A 13235-nucleotide genomic window follows, 5' to 3' on the forward strand; every position below is an offset into this window, starting at 1 on the left:
AGCTGAGGAGTTCTCCCCAGTGTTGGTATTTAGTCCTTGAACAAAACCATGAGGAGCAGATTATCTGATCACTGTCACTTTTCACTGTGGGAGCTTGCTATGCATAATTTGCTGCCTTCAGGAGTGGTGATGGAGAACATTTTAGAAGGTGAAAGCAAAAATGATACAGGATTGGCAGAGAAATTTATGGTGAAAGCTTGAGAACTGCGCCATAGCGGATGTTTTTCACTTAACATAACAATTCAAAACAAAACTATTCAGGTAATCAGTCTACCAACAGGTCTTGACATGATCCTGAATGTAGTTAGATTTGCGGTTCACATTGCTTTAGATCCTGACAATTTACTAATGAAGGTGTTGCACCTGATGTGACCATATTTCCAGGCTTTTTTACTTTCAAATCCCTTTGTCTCAGTGATTTTGCTGTCTTGGCCCCGATTTGGCATCTGTTTAAGTGTATCGGGATATTGTGTTGCTTTTCAATGATGTCTGCACTTTTATTTTGAATAGTCTATCATTTGTGTGTAATGTTGAAATCACTGCAATGTAGTCCTTCAGTTTAATTGGTGGATATCCTGTGGCTTTACCCACAGCGACGCAAGGCACAGTGAGTGTCTTTTGGGATCCATCAGTCATGCAGCTGGTGTGACATGGACAGAAAACTCCTGTTAATGAGAGTTATTCAGCTCCATATGAGACTGAGGCACAGAGCAGTCACCCTCTAGTTTTGTGCTACATATAAAGACTGTAATGTGTTGATGCTTACATTTACAGTAAATGTGTTCCCATCAAGTGTTGCCAAACAAAAAAGTTGAGTTAAACTTGCTGGTCATTGATTTTATTTGACAGCAGTGAAGTTAGCTACACAACATTTGATTTCCTTCGTGCTGAAGTGGACTCAAAGCTAAACTTCTAATTCTTCAATTGCTTTAAGTAATTTTGAATGTTGCTCCTGGTAATTAGCTAGTTACATGCCAAGTGAGGCAAATAATTCAAATCCTTGGGAGGAGAAACTGCAGGATTCTCAACACTCAAGATAAAAATATTCTGATTGTACATAAGACAAATGCTATTAACTTTTTTATAAATCACTGATGTAGGTGTGCTAAAATAAGTGTCTCCCCTGCCTCTTGGGTCGTTAACTTTTGACACCTCATTCCTAGCAAAGCTGTTCTTAAGTATCTATTTTGAATCTATGCAGTTTTGTGCATTTCAAAGACCTGATGAACTTACTTGGGCAGATTAGTTTCTGATTGCACAGTGCTGCTGACATAGTTTGGTCACTATCACTAGCCAGTTGCAGGATGGGAGATGATAAAATAAAGGGTATTTGGTTACCTTGTTTAGCTATTTTTTTATCAATGTATTCAACTCATTTTTTTCAAATATTGAAACAGCACAAAATTTCAATCTCCAGAATTCAGAATATAAACCTAAAGTATTGTGTTGAGGGTCTTGGTTGAGAGCAACTTGACCTTTATCTTTTATGAGACCCTTGCAATCACCAGAAAAACTGAACTTCTTTGCATCAATCTGGCCTGATTTTGTTCTAACCCTCCCAGGGACACTGATAACTTAGTGAGTTTACCAGGTTTTTGCATTGTGGTATTTAAATCACTATTTCAATGAAAAATAAATCCCATTCTATGTCTCCTCAGGTAGCTCAGCTTCAAGCTTTGTTGGATCGTGATCCTGAGCCGTGCCTTTTGCTGCTTCAAAGGTGCTATATAAATGTAAGTTGTTTGTCTGCTGGCAAAGTAATGTTTTACTACATCTGGCTAACATTTCAAAAGTGCACTCCGTATTCCTCTGTTTGAGAATTCAGACTGATAAAATGTGTTGGACATTGTGTAATTTTCCCCTTGTAACCTTTGCAGCCTGCAGGGTTGCAACTATCTCGTGAAATGGCCAAGTGTTAAATATAGCTGGTGCTGAAATATAATCTAATGCAGGTGGTGCTCTGAGAAATGAGGCGGCTTTTTCAACAGATGGTTTAACTTGAGTGGGTTTCACGGAAGTTAAAGACACTTTTGCTACGGCCTTTTCTTAAGGAAGAGAAATCCCCCAATGCTACATTGCCCTTCTTGGGACATGTATCAAGAGGTCGTCGTTGCAATTTCCAGTTCTTGCGTTTCCTGCTCTCAGCTGCTTGCTGGTTTGCGAGAAAGCAGGCCTGTGGGTGGTGGAGGTGGGTGGTTGCAGTTTTTGTTCTCCATGGAGAAGTGGCTGGATCATGCTCAGTGGGTGTCCCTGAAGCTGAGGCTGAGAATTGAGCAACATAAAATTTATGATTTTAAAAAACCTACATTGGAGCACTGAACCTCAGAACAGAAAGACTCAAACATCCTCCAATTTTTATGTTCAGGAATGTTTTTTTTTCATTCTGTTCTCCTCCTCTCAAAATATTGTCTATCACAACAAGTGCGGTACAAGGAGAATATTTTGAAGGTTGAATTTGGGTGTTGTCTCAGCCCTGGACAGATGTTAAACTGTTGAACCGGGATGAAGTCAGTATTCCCTTCTGACCAATGGCAGGGAGACAAAAAGGCTGCCCAGACTGTAGAAATCTCAAAACTGTGTTGAAAACAGTGTTCCACTGTAATCTGAAAATGAAAATTCTCAGGACTATGTGAATCACATCAAAAGGTTTGCACAGTGCTCATCACAAGTAAAAGTGTTGAGACAGAAGGTAGTATGTGCGTTGCATTCATTTGCACCATGATCGTTTGAAACATTCTGTCCAAGAATTAACTGGAATGGGCAACACAGAAAGTATCCACTGAACCAAACTTATCCATGTTTTTTTATACTCCATGCAAGTCTCCTCCCTCCCCTCTTCCATCCATTCTTACTATCATAACCTTTAGTTCCTTTTTCTCTCCTATTTATCCAGCTTCCTCTTAAATGCATTTGCTTCAACCCCATCTGGTAAGGAGTTCTACATTCTCGTCTCTCTCTGTCTTTCTCCAGGTGCGCTCTTCCTCTAGCTATCTCACTGATGTGAAGGTGCCAGTGTTGGACTGGGGTGGATTAAGATAAAAAAAATCACACAACACCAGGTTATAGTCCAACAGGTTTATTTGGAAATGCAAGCTTTCAGAGCACTGCTCCTTTGTCAGGTAGCGAGTGGGGCAGGTTCATAAAACACAGAATTTATAGCAAAAGATCACAATGTCATGCATGAATCTGATACAATATATTGAACAAACCTAGATTGCTGTTAAGTCTTAGATCAACAAGTTTCATCTCACCATCAGACTTACCATGGACTCCTCTTTAGTATCTGTCTCATTCTTGGACACATACATCTCCATCAAGGACGTGCACCTCAGTACCTCACTCTACCTCAAACCCACAGATAGCCTCATAATACTGCACTTCTCTAGCTTCCACCCAAAACATATTAAAACAGCCATCCCCTACGGGCAAGCCCTACGCATACACAGGATCTGTTTGGGTGAGGAGGAACGCGACCGACACCTGAAAATGCTGAAGGACGCCCTACTAAGAACAGGGTATGATGCTCAAACTCATCGATTTCCAGTTCCAACGTGCCAACCCGAGAGACTGTAATGACCTCCTCAGGAGATTGACACCGGATACAATTGATCGGGTACCCTTCGTTGTCCAGTACTTCCCGGGAGCAGAAGAACTACACCATGTTCTTCACAACTTGCAACACATTATTGATGAGAGTCATGATTTGGAAGTGCCGGTGTTGGATTAAGGTGTACAGAGTTAAAAAGAGCACACAACACCAGGTTATAGTCCAACAGGTTTATTTAGAAGCGCTAGCTTTTAGAGCGCTGCTCCTTCTTCAGTGCTCCAAAAGCTAGTGTTTCCAAATATACCTGTTGGACTATTATCAATAAGGATGAGAACCTCGCCAAGACCTTCCCTGCGCCTCCACTTCTTGCTTTTAAACAACCGCCAAACCTTAAACAGACAATTTTTTGCAGCAAATGGCCCAGCCTTCAGGACAACATCTACGTACAGCTCTGTATAAAACCTTACATTTTCTTGAGAATGTGATTTGAAAGAATTTCTGGGATTTACATATTAATGAACCAAAACATGCAATCCATTCTAAAAGATGAAAGACTTAACAGCAATTTAGGTTTGTTCTGTTGGAACTGGATACTGATTGGGAATGATCAGCCATGATCACATTGAATGGCGGTGCAGGCTCGAAGGGCTGAATGGCCTACTCCTGCATCTATTGTCTATTGTCTATTGTTCAGTATATTGTATCAGTTGCATACATGACACTGTGATCTTTTGCTATAAATTCTGTGTCTTATGATCCTATTCCACAGCTACCTGATGAAGGAGCTGTGCTCCAAAAGCTAGTACTTACATGTAAACTTGTTGGACTATAACCTGATGTTGTGTGATTTTTAACTTTATCTCACTGTCGGCTTGATTGTTATCTGAATGGTGTGTGACTTGAAAAGGGAATTGCAGATGTAGTTCCCATGCCCTTGTTCCAGATGGTATTGGTCGATGGTTTTGAATGTGCTGTTGGAGGGACATTAGTGAGTTACTACGGCACATTTTGTAGATTGTACATCTTGTGAATGTAGTGTATAGGGTGCCAATCAAGTGGGTAGCTTTGGCTTGGATCGTGTTGAGCTTCCTGAGTGGTGTTGGAGCTGCAGGCAAATGGGGAACACACCATTATGTTCTTGACTAATGTTTTGTAGATGGTGGACAGGATTTAGAGAGACAGGAAGTGAGTTACTCACCCTGGAATTCATAACCTTTGACCTGCTCTTATAGCTATAGTATTTGGCTCATCTGATTCGGGTTCTGGTTGGTAATCCCCAGGATGTTGAGCAATCCAGGAATCCTATTCCTGTGTAATAAGAGCAGTTTGGTATTGTATGCAGGTCCTCTAATAGGTGAGGGTAGGCTTGAACTAACATGTAGTCTGCTAACAATCAATACCATTATCTCTCTCACAGAATTTGAGCATCTGGGACACGGTATTGGATGAAGCCTTTGCAAATGTGTTCCAACAAGAATTGGCAAGATGACAAAGAGGAAGGACAAGAATTCTTATTGAAATTTGAGCCATGATTGAAAGCAATTCTAATGTAGCTTAATATAATGTAATGGTATTGCTCAGTTTTAATGTGGAAGTGCAAACTCCTGATTGGCATCCTGATTTGCATTGTCTTTAATTTCCAGTATTTATTTTGAAAATGTGTAATCTGACACCTGAAAGCATGTATTCCCAAACAATTTCTAATAGTTTAATTTGATGGATTCTCCCAGTGCCTCAATGAGCAAACTCATCACTGTGCAGCCTTAAAGATTACAAGAATGAAAGATGAGAGGGCTATTTTAGTTTCTCTGTCTGAAAAAAATCATCCAGCTCTCAACTTCTTCCAGGAATTGTTGTCTCCTCTATTGTCTACCAGATTTAATCCACAAATTGCTCACCCCATAATAAGCTGTCATTCTCTTAGTGTCCTAAATTTGCTGTTTATTCATTTGAACCATTTTTCTAGATTTTCTGTTTCTGTAGCATCAAGCAACATAAAGGATATTTTGTGTTTTTCTTAAGATCTGGGCAACATTTATTGCCAGTCTGTAATTTTGAATTTGATTTATTGTTGTCACGTACTGCAATACAGTGAAAAGTGTTATTTTGTGTGCTATATAGGCAGATTGTTCTGCTATCCTGATGCAACTTGTGTGGCACAGAATGCAGAATACAGTGTTACAGCTGCGGAGAAAATGCCGAGCGAGAGAGATCAACATGAACATTTGAGAGGTCCATTCAAAAGTCTGATAACAGCGGGGAAGAAGCCATAGTTGAATCTGTTTGTACGTGTCTTCCAACTTTTATATCTTCTGCTGATAGTCACAGAATTAAACTGTTGTTGAGGTATATTCACAGTGCTGTTAGGGAGAGAGTTTTAGGATCTTCATCTTTTCCCTGGGGTGGGGGAGTCCAGAACTAGAGGGCATAGGTTTAGAGTGAGAAAGGAAAGATATAAAAGAGACGTACGGGGGCAACTTTAATCACACAGAGAGTGGTACATATATGGAATGAGCTGCCAGAGGAAGTGGTGGAGGCTGGTACATTTGCAACATTTAAAAGGCATTTGGATGGGTATAAGAATAAGAAGGGTTTGGAGGGATATGGGCCGGGTGCTGGCAGGTGGGACTAGATTGGGTTGGGATATCTGGTCGGCATGGACAGGTTGGACCGAAGGGTTTGTTTCCATGCTGTACACCTCTATGACTCTATCACAGTGAAGATTGCCACTATAGTTACAAAGTTGGGATAATTTGAGATTTGGAAGAGAACTTTCAAATGCTGCCTCCTCTAGCCTCTGACCTGCTATTTCTGCCATAGTATTTATGTAATTCGTTCAATGAAGTTCCTAGCAATAGTAACTGAACAAGAATCTTGATGGATGCTCAGCTATGGTTATTCTGTTAAATGTGAAGGTGGGGGGGAGAGGGGTATAGTGGTGTTTAAATTGTTAGAAATGGCTATTACCGGGACCTCTGTAGCACAAATGTTACTTGCCTTTTATCAACCCAAGTCTGAACTATTGTTTGAGTTTTGCTATGCATAAAAATGCCGTCAGAATGAAGGGTTTGAGTTATAAGGAAAGGCTGGATAGGCTGGGACTGAGGACAACTTTCACTGATGCGTAGAAGGCTCAAGGGTGACCTAATAGAGGTTTGTACAATTATGAAGGATGTAGACAAGTGAATGACAAGTATCTTTTCCCCTGGGGCAGGGGATTTCAAGACTAGGGCGCATATTTTTAAGGTAAGAGAAGAAAGATTTCAAAAAGACATGGGGGCAATTTTTATATACAGAATGGTTCATGGGAGAACTTCCAGATGAAGTGGTGGATGTGAGTACAGTTACATTTAAAAGACATTTAGGTAAGTACATGAATAAGAAAGCCCATATCCCTCCAAACCTATGTTGAGGCAGGTGGAGCTAGTTTAGTTTGAGATTATGGTCGGCCTGGACTGGTTGGACCAAAGGGTCTGATTCAATGCTGTATGACTCTATCTAAGGAACTGTGAATGGTACTGAGCACCCTGCAGTTATCAGTGAACATCTCCAGTTCCGACCTCATGTTGGAGTTAACAGCATCAAAAGATGGTCGAGGAACTCCCATTGCAATATCCTGAGGCTGAGGTGATTGGTCTCCACAGCCACTATCTCCTTCCTTTGTGCTAGGTGTGGCTTCAGCCAGTTTATTCGTTGACGGTTTGAGAGACTCAGTACTTACAAAACATTATTGACTGAGTTTCAAAAGTAGGTCATTGGTTTTAAAACTGCTTTAAAATGGCCTAGGGATGCTGCATAATTGTAATTTTTTTTAGATCACCATTCAGTTACCTCCTTGCAAATTTAAGGCGGTGAAGATTTTCCAAGACCAGGATGTTCTGAGTTTGGTGTGCAGTCTGTGTTGATTAGGCTAATCTGGGCAAGATACAAGATGAACTAGATAAGCAGCTATCACTTCTTCTTCTGTTATCCTTCACACCCTCCCCCCACCCCACCAACCCTGGGGAGCCTGGTTGAGTTCCAGTAATACTGTGTAAGTCTGTGTTTACGTGTCACCATCTTGAGGCAGTGACCCTGTGGGTTATTGCAACACTTGTATCCCAAAAATAAACTCTTCCACGTTGTCCCTTTTTGATTTAAAAGAAAGGCAGGGAGGAAGAAGGGTGTAACTCTCTTGCTGGCTGTATATTTACACTTGGTCTTGGGTGTCGCCCTGTTTGGAACTGTGGAAGCCAGAATAAGCATTCTGGACATTGCTCGTTTGCAGGATGCTAGCCTTCAGGGAGATGTTTAAAAACAAAAATGCACAGATTTTAGAACTGCTTGGAAAGTCACTGGTGTTTAGTTGTTAATAACAATCTCATTTTAATGAAAATGTTCTGCTTATGTTAAATACTAATGATTTAGTGGGTGTTATGATTTTAGGCTTGTGTCAAATATATAAGTTGCTATAAAAATGACCAGGAAAGTCTGTACTGACAAGAGTTTAATTTGAATAGTTTTTGCATAACTCCGTTCTTCCAAGTTCCAACCTGAAACTGGCTCTTCATCAGCAAAACCAGTTTACATCGCTTTTTGGCACCCACATGCAGGAAGATACTGTGAGCTCTTTCAGAGGACAAGAACTTCCTGATCATAGCCAGTGTCATAAGAAGTGACCCTATTGTTATCCACCCTCAAAATTCATGATTTTACATATACTCATACACTGATTACTTTGGAGGGGCACTGAAGAGTGTTTAGCATAAATATCTTGTTGACTATAGGAGAGTGAGAGAGAGAGATGAAAGTGCAAAGAAAATAGAGTTCTGATGATAATTCTTCAGTTCTGAGCAATTGAGATTTTGTAGCCACCCTTGACTGATGTTCATGACTTATCGATGGAACTCTGCTTTCAGTTGTTCTAATCTGTTTGCCATCTTTGCAAATAGAATAGATGTGCACTTGCAATGCCGAGTCAGACAAGGCTATGGGCCAAGTGCTCGAAAATGGATTAGAATAATTAAGTGCTTGCTTTTGGCAAGTGCAGACTTGATAGGCCAAAGGGCCTTTTTCTGTGCCTTGGACCTCTGTGACTATTGTACCGTATTGAGGCAGCCCCCAAGTTGTAAACCAGTTCTGTTCTGGAGTTTGTTCACAAGTCAATTTATGTCGTAACACAATACAAGACAATGTAAAGCAATTGTTCATAAGTACTGGAGATGTTTGTATGTATGGTCTTTAAAATTACACTCCTGTATGGGATTGTAATCCATAAGTAACTGTGTAAGTCAGATGTTCATAAATCTGAGATTTTCTGTAGTTTTGTTTTTGCCTGTGATTGTGTTTGCTGCTCTAAATGTTTGTGGATCAGTTTGAACTAATTTTAAAAAATAATCCTGTATAAATTTGCAGCAAATAAAAAGCAACATCATAAGTGACCCAGAGTTAGATACCCAAGCTGTATACAGCCTTGTGGAGATCAGATGGATTCCTTGGGTTTTAACTTCGGAAGCGGTACTACAGAGGATGAGGAAATTGTGTGGACTAAGCACAATTAGAACTGTGGTCAAGGCTTGTGTCCAGACATTTTGGCTCTGGAGTCTACAACATAAGTAGACATTAGTAACCAATGTGCTATGAAGATGGTATACACCCTAACATTCTCATGGGTGGGACTGTGGTTACTGTATTTAGGCTGTATTTATATGACCACTTTTCCATTGAGGCAAAGTAGTTTTGAGTCCACATACTCTTAATAGTGGGAAATGTAATTCTGAAGATTATAGAGTGCACTGAAGTGAAGTGCAATAAAAGCAAAATACCATGGATACTGGAAATCTGAAATAAAAACAAAGTGTTTAAGAAACCTAGCAGATCTGACAGCATTTTTTTTAAGAGAGAAACCATTCATATCTTGAATCAGCTATGACCCCTCTTCAGAAGTGAAAGGAGCTGGAAAGTGGTGGTTTTTATGCTCTTGACAGAGGGCAGGGGGGAGAAGGCACAGGTGGCACAGATTGTGAGGGTTCCCAGAGCAAAGGATGAAGGAAGCGATAGGGAGAGTTTAAATGTAATGCCCCTGCTAATTTATTTTCCATCTACATGGACCTCCAACCCCGGTCTGCAGCAGCAGTGTTGCCATGGTATGTTTCGAGAAAAATCTAGATAGTGCTTAGATTTCGTAGACAGTTTAAACCTTGGCTATCCCTAGATACTATAATATTGACATGGTTATATTATATGACTCGTCCATAATATTATGAAGTAATCAAAGTTGTTTTTCAGAACAATTTCACATGAACAACTAAAACATACCACCTCGCTTTTATGCCTATACTTCTATGGTTTTTTCATCTTGTGAAAAAACATATACAAATGTAACTCGACGACAACTCAACGAGATGTCTTAATTTCCAAATCAAAATGGGAATAGCTGCTGGGTCTGTGCATGGACTGGTCTTGAACATCGTATCCAATAACAAATCCCAACATCGGCATGATCACCATGGGATGGGAACAAATTTAGTCAGTTGGTGATAATCTATGAAATGCATAGATTAGCTCCAAATTAAATGAATAAAAATATATGTAACAGGATCTTTTGGGGGATACAACAATCCTAGATTTTGAATGGGAAAACCTAGAAACGTGGGACCAAAAAGACATGGATCTGGATGGAAAAACATAGGAGTGGCAAGACTGTGTGGTAGCTGGAAGACGATGCTGCGAAGGGCCTGCATTCTGTGGTGTGGAAAATGCTTGAGAAAATTTTGAAATGTGCTATTGGTCCTTGCCCAGAGGGCTCTGTAGAAATTGTCACCATAGATTAGGAAGCTTGGAGTCATGCTTCACTAATCTACAGTCTGCTAACAAGGGTCCCAGAAAGCATTTGACAAACCTATGTAATGAAACAAGAGGTTAAAGCTCATGGAATTAATAACCAATTACACGGCTAATAGGAAACAGAAGGATTAATATATAGAAGTGGCTGGCCTGTGGACAAGTGGCTGACAAGGTTTACAGGTAGGTCAGTGTTTACAATTCCTGCTTTTAAGCAACTTTGGGAAGGGATTTCATAGAGGTTTTTAGCAATCCAGGCAGCCAGGACAGGGGCAAAGGTCCCGAGTTGCTTAGTAGGAAATCAGAAACCGAAGGCTTGTGGGTGAGTCAGAGGGGAAGACATCTTACAAAGCTCTTAAAGATATGTGATTAAGGAACCCATGTTAAGTGGTAATAGCTATTATAGTTTGTTTAAAGGTTTCGGGAAGAGACATTAACTCAAGAAAATGGCATTGAATGAATACAGCGCAGTGGTATTATTACTGCTGCCTCACAGCACCAGGGACCTGGGTTCGATCTTACCCTTGGGCCACTGCCTGTGTGGAGTTTGCACATTCTCCCCATGTCTGTGTGCGTTTCCACCGGGTGCTCTGGTTTCCTCCTGCAGACCAAAGATGTGAAGGTAAGGTGGATTGGCCATGGAACATTGTCCCATAGTGTTGAGGGATGTGCAAGCTAAGTGGATTAGCTGTGGGAAATGCAGGGTTACAAGGATTGGGTGGGGTGCTCTTTGGAAGGTTGGTATGCACTTGATGGGCCGAGTGGCCTACTTCCACACTGTAGGGGTTCTATGAATTCAGGGACTAGCTAAAATTAAATGTAACATCTGTATTAGCTGCAGAAAGCTTTTGCTGTGGAGGTTGGGGTAACCCTGCATTGAGATTTGAGGTTCTGTAATGTTGTGAGGGTAAAAGGCTTGAATCTTTATTTCTGATAGTTGCAATGAGATTGTTTCTATGGTTCGATTTGAAACATTATGGCGCAGAAAAAGTGGTTTCTGTCGTTTGATTTGAAACGTTATGGCGCAGCAAAAGAGTCCATTCAGCCCACTATGTCTGGCTAGTTGAATAAACTAGTACGTATTTCTAGTCCTACTTCTCAGCTCCTGCTTTATAGCTTTGCACGTTCCAGCACTTTAAGTGTGAATTCAACTTCTCCTTAAACGAGTTGAGGGTTTCTGCCTTGACTAACAAATTGGGTAGCGAATTCTAGAGGCCCATCACCCTATCAATGAAAGATGTTTTCCTCACGTTATCTGCAATCCTTCATCCAAGTGATTTAAATCTGTGCCTCCTGATAATTGACGTCTCTGCTGGGAGAAATTGTCTTCCCTATCCACTCTGTCTAAGCCCCTCTTGATTGTGTTCACCGGAATTAAGTCATCCCTCTTCTGTTCTAAGGAAATCAACCATAGCCTGTTAAATTGTTCCTCATAGCTGCAGTTTCAAACCCTAGCAAAAGGGTCCTCCTCTACTCTCTGTACAGCACATGTATCGTACACAGCAATATGGTGACCAGGACTGTGCATAAACTCCAGCTGTAGCCAAACTGCATCTCTCATAGTTTCAGCATTACATATCTGCTTTTGTTGAGAGTGTGGTGCTGGAAAAGCACAGCAGGTCAGGGAGCATCCAAGGAGCAGGAGAATCAACGTTTCGGGCATAAGCCCTTCATCAGGATGGAAATGTCAATTCTCTTGCTCCTCGGATGCTGCCTGACCTGCTGTGCTTTTCCAGCAACACACGCTCAACTCTGATCTGCCATCCTCACTCTCTCCATACTGGCTTTTGTGTTCAGTGTCTTGTCAAATGAAAGAAACCATGCTTTCTTTACCATCCTGCCTGTCTTGTATAGTTTAACTTAGTTTTATGTTTTTGTTTTGTTGAAAGTGCATTGGCAGCCTCTTGTGACTATGTTCAGTGATTGACTTTCATGGTAAAGTGAAATAAAATAATGGGCTATCATTGAGACATTAAGTATTTTTGATCAACAAAGGTGGATAAATCCCCAGGACCTGATTAGGTATACCCTAGAACTCTGTGGGAAGCCAGGGAAGCGATTCCTTTGCTAAGATATTTGCATCATTGAGAGCCACAGGTGAGGTATCAGAAATCTGGAGGTTGGCTAATGGGTGCCACTATTTATGAAAGGTGGTAAGGACAAGCTAGGGAACTATAGACCAGTGAGCCTGACGTCAGTGGTGGGCAAGTTATTGAAGGGGATCCTGAGGGACAGGATTTATATGTATTTCGAAAGGCAAGGACTGATTAAGGATAGTCAGCTTGGCTCTGTGCATAGGAAATTGTATCTCACTAACTTAATTTAGATTTTTGAAAAAGTAATGAAGAGGACTGATGAGGACAGAGTGGTGGACATGATCTATATGGAATTTAGTAAGGCGTTTGACAAGGTTCCCCATGGTAGACTGGTTAGGAAGGTTAGATCAAATGGAATACAGGGAGAACTAGCCATTTGGATACAGAACTAATTTGAAGGTAGAAGACAGAGGATGGACGTGGAGGAGGAGGATTGTTTTTCAGACTGGAGTGCCACAGGGATTGGTGCTGGGTCCACTGCTTTTTGTCATTTTACGTAAATGATTTGGATGTGAACATAGGAGGTATGGTTAGTAAGTTTGCAGATGACACCAAATTGGAGGTGTAGTGAATAGCAAAGAAGGTTAACTCAGTACAATGGGATCTTGATCAGGTGGGCCACTGGGCTGAGGAGTGGCAGTTGGAGTTTAGATAAATGCAAAGTGCTACATTTTGGGAAAGCAAATCTTAGCAGAACTTTTATGCTTAATGGTAAGGTCCTCTGGTGTGTTGCTGAACAAAGAGACCCTGCAGTGCAGGTTCATAGCTCC

The 13235-nt window shown here is 41.0% G+C and overlaps 1 protein-coding gene across 4 annotated transcripts in view; it reads left to right on the forward strand.

The window, feature by feature from the left end:
- Positions 1-13235, forward strand: part of pak4 (p21 protein (Cdc42/Rac)-activated kinase 4) — a 136946-nt gene that overhangs the window by 18028 nt on the left and 105683 nt on the right. For 2 of the 4 annotated variants that reach the window (XM_072549525.1, XM_072549526.1), the window contains exon 2: positions 1659-1733. The gene's annotated coding sequence lies outside the window, so the exon portion shown is untranslated. Of the gene's footprint in view, positions 1-1658; positions 1734-4964; positions 5833-13235 lie in introns of all 4 variants that reach the window. The other 2 variants (XM_072549527.1, XM_072549528.1) reach the window with 2 other exon arrangements.

This window comes from Chiloscyllium punctatum, chromosome 29 (assembly GCF_047496795.1).
Source record: "Chiloscyllium punctatum isolate Juve2018m chromosome 29, sChiPun1.3, whole genome shotgun sequence".
Classification (NCBI taxonomy): domain Eukaryota; kingdom Metazoa; phylum Chordata; class Chondrichthyes; order Orectolobiformes; family Hemiscylliidae; genus Chiloscyllium; species Chiloscyllium punctatum.